The sequence below is a fragment of the Anarhichas minor genome, unplaced genomic scaffold, assembly GCF_050575085.1.
Source record: "Anarhichas minor isolate MPS153535 unplaced genomic scaffold, ASM5057508v1 ptg000007l, whole genome shotgun sequence".
Classification (NCBI taxonomy): Eukaryota; Metazoa; Chordata; class Actinopteri; order Perciformes; family Anarhichadidae; genus Anarhichas; species Anarhichas minor.
Genome location: NW_027466453.1, coordinates 10,983,704 through 10,988,039, shown reverse-complemented (window position 1 = coordinate 10,988,039; position 4,336 = coordinate 10,983,704).

The following is a 4,336-nucleotide window of genomic DNA, read 5'->3' as shown; positions in this document are numbered from 1 at the left end:
GTTCTGGTTGCCTGGGTGATGGCATATGCAGGATGTTGCACGCGGATATTGGGGGGGGGGGGGGGGGGGTAGACTAGGATACTTCAAAATCCATATGCATTTAAAAAAAAGAAAAACAAACTGGTTCCTTGCTGTTTGGTTTCCTCGAGGCAAAGAAGAGAACGTGTTTTTTGTAGAAGAAGTTGTGAATAGAAGCTGCAGGATATCTCGGTTTGTTATTTTGATGATCGAAGCGTTCTCTCTCAGGTTTAGACGCTGCAGGGTGAGTACAGCGAAGACCAGGCTCCTATGAGCCAGTTTCCCTGGATCCTCTACCCTTCCACCTCCCCCCCACCCCGGCTCGACAGGACCGGCTGTGAGCTGCGACTAGTCACTCTGAGTTAACCAGGGCAAAAACGGAAGTACATATCGATTGACTTTCAAAATAGAGGCAATGTCTTTCTGTTTCTCTGATTACAAGCTAAATTGGAATTTGTTTCAAGGTAGCTGACACGGGCTGTATGAGTGAATATTGAGTCATGTAGCCATGGCATGCCTTCCCCAATTTGGGTAGTTTAGTGGTAGTCCGAAATAAGTTATGTTACATTCCCCACATTTTTTACAGCGCCCCCAAATCCCAAAATTTTGTAATTAATTTTAGTGCCCTGAAATCCTTGCCATGGGATTTGTTTTTCTCTCACAATCACTGAATTTGTTTGTATTTATAATGCCATTTTGGTAATATTTATATGTAGTCAGGTTGTTGTTATAGTGCCTTCAAATTATTCCAATTCCAAAATCTACTCGAAGCTTATGACATTTTAGAGTGGAAGGCTATAATAAATTAAGATGTTATAAAAGGGGCAATGATTTGGGGACAAATAATTTCTGGATATGTTGGAATTTGGGGACATTGCATGACTTAACACACAGTATTTCTTAATAATGTGATGTTTTATTTTGAAATCCACTTCCTGGAGTGATGTTTATTATATCGTGGATGATTGATGGTGGTCTGACACTGACAGAGTGCAGACCCTCATCAGTCTACTCTGCTTAACTCCACATCACAAGTCTCTGAGCTCAAAATAGCAGCATCCTCTCTCTCTCTCTCTCTCTCTGTCCGTGGCTGCCATCACACTTCTGGAGTATTATATCAATCTATAGTCATGATAAGCTTTTGAGTGTGAGTGTGAGTGTGTGTGTGTGTGAGTGTGTGTGTGTGTGTGTGTGTGTGTGTGTGTGTGTGTGTGTGTGTGTGTGTGTGTGTGAGCGTGGTATCTTGTCCTCTTTGAATCCTTCAGAAAATTTAAACGTTTGTATGTTGAAGCAGCCTCTATCTCTGTTCTTGAGACTGACTTTCTGCATTACAAATGTGATTAATTCAGACTTTCAAAACACAAAAACACTTTAATGACGTGTGTTTTCACCTGAACTTCAGTCGTATGACTTTAAAAGACTACAATCATCTCCCTGAACCTCATGAGGAGACATTTAGTTGGCACAAGCTGAGTATTCAGAGACACAGCAGACATCCAGGCGTTTCAATTGTATACCTACTTAAAGGTCACATGATGAGGCTGAAAGTGGCTTCTTGACACACACACTCACTGCACATTGTTAGTTTTGTTTGAATAGCTGCCACAAAAGAGTTTCCTTGACCAGCTAGGCTGAGTGATGTTTACTGGAGGCCAGTCTATACTTCCTCTTTCTCAATATGTCTCCACTAGCAACGCTGACACAGCACCTTAATTGATTAATAGCCTTAATTATTATTTTCAGTGGATATTTGAGATTTACTGAGTCTATATGTGACCTACTTGAAATCATTAAAACAGAGGTCTTAAGGAGACCATTCATGATCCTCTACGCTGGTACTTTGGTGACTTAAGTAGTAGGTTGGTGACCTATGCATCTGAGAAGTCATCGCTCCACTTTGTCTAAAGTGAAATGTATTTGGCGATACAGCGGTTCAGTCTGTAAAGGGTGTTTGGAGATCAGAGGTGGCTTCACGGTCCCGGCAGACAGGCTGAGGTGGTTTGCTCTGTGTTTTGTCTCAACGGCCTTGATGAAATGAGGGCTAAAATTAACCCAAGGAGCACACATGCCTTCCCATGACCCCTTAGTGTGAGAGCCAAGTAAGACAGGAATGTGCACTACAGAGGGCAGCGAAAGACAAAGAGCTGTAAAGACAATGAGAGTTGGCTGCAACACTGGACGATAAGTGTGAGTTTGGAGGACCAGCTGCAGAATCCCACTTATTACTTCCTCACATAAGAACTGAAAATGCAAATGTAAAAGTTTTAAGCATTTTAAGCACTTCACCGAGGACGTTGTATTTCTGTTTGTGTTTTCTAATAGCAGGATATGTTAAACTTGAAATTCATATGAAACTGTATAAACTGTGTTTTCGGCTGTTTCATTATGAATAGTAAAAAAACGTGGCCGTGTGATTTCAAGTTTTCTATTTACATGACAGCTGTTGACACCTCGCACCTGCTGTGGGAAGATAAAAAGCTTAAAGATGTTCATCTTCGCCCCTTCCCAGCAACTCCGGATGGAAAAGTGTTTCAGAGCCAGACGACCCGACTGCCTGAGAGTTTTATCTGCCTGGAATTCCTTCAGCTCAGAGTTGACTTCTGTGCAGACCTGAGACCCACCATTCCTCTGATAAGAGCCGTGCAAAACAGATACAGTGCAAAGTGTACTTTACACACACTCAGTTACACTTCACGTTCAGTCACACTTCAATACACACATCATCCCAAAGAATGCTACATTATGTGAGGGGTTTTCTCTCAAATATGCTCTTCATGATGAGTTGAATAAAGAAGTTAAAACATTTCGCCACTAACGGCACATGTGTCGGTGAAATGCTTAGATATTCTGGACTTCCATGTTGGGTCTTTAAAAGACTTGGAGTCATTTACACAAATGGAACCATGCTAAGATGCATTTGTAATTTGTTTTCATATTGAGAAGGTTTCTCATGTTGTCAAGCCTTCATTATGTTGTTGTTGAATGTCGATAAAGGCAGACGATGAAAAAGGAGAGGGCATAACAATGAGCCTTCAATTTTTTTCATTTAGTCTTAGCCTCTTTGAAAATCCTCTACCAGCTGTTTCTTCAAATTAAAATACCAATATATAAAACATATATATATTTCCCCGTATAACATATAACACATAAACACCTCTTGAATCCTTACAAACAGAACAGTCACCATACTGAGTGTTAAGTTGGTTCAAGCTTCCCTAATTGGAAGAAACATCAATATTTGTTGTAGCAAATAGAGTCAATCAGATCCCAGATGTGCAACAATTCTCATGTTGTGATTATAATCATTCTTCGCTGCTGGCTGTTAAGAAAAACCTTCTTAACATTCTTCCAATGAAAGAGAGGAGGGACAGGGGGAAAACCTTGTGAAGTGACATTTTTGGGAAACATGGGTTCAGGTGTTTGGCAATCCAGTGCAGGTGGATCATCTGCATCTCAGGCAGTTCTATTTTCGGCTGCAATTATCTTTCTGCCAGGATATACAGTAACACTTGCAATGAGCCGGGATATTACAGCAAGTGAACCCACCTGCTCAGCAGCAGGACCTGGCCGACGTGCAGCAACAATCAGTCGAGATGATGAATAGTGTCTGTCTGCTGCTGTCATCCCTCCAGTAGCCTCAAGTTACCTGTCAGCATATATAACCCTCATTTCCCTGATATACTGTATGTATGTGGAAAACCTTCATACAAAATCTAACATCTATTTATATCGAATCAAACTTTTGATGGAGGAGATTGATAAATGTCAGTATTGAATCAGAAGTAAACGCACACGACTACGGACGCATGAACTAGCATGAAATATGGATGGAACGCTTGGAAACGAAAAAAGAGACATCAACTCTAATAACCACGTTTTATTGTTGTTAATTTAACATCGCAGCGTGCAGCATTGGTCAGAGCTAACGTTATATCCCACCTGCAGAGGGTTCTTCCCCCCCAAAAAAAGCAGGATTCATCTGTGTCTCTGCTACAAGACTCAGGAGTCAGAAGTTCTATCTAAGATCGACATTAAAATGAACAAACAAAGGGAACACAAGGGAGGGCTGCATGTTATTGGGAGAAACAGGACAAGGGGTTGAGTGACAGGAGTGGAAGTTGTGGAGGGGAGCAGGTGGGAGGCACATGGGACCACAGATTCACAGCGTGTCCTTGGCGACGAGCACAAGCGACAGAGCCAGCTTCGGTGTAGCATTACTTTCATTAGCGGCAGGGCCTGTCAGCACGGCTTCAGTCAGCGGGACTTCCAACAAAGCAGGAGGCTTGGATCACAGTGTTTGAGCTGTGACATCCATCCA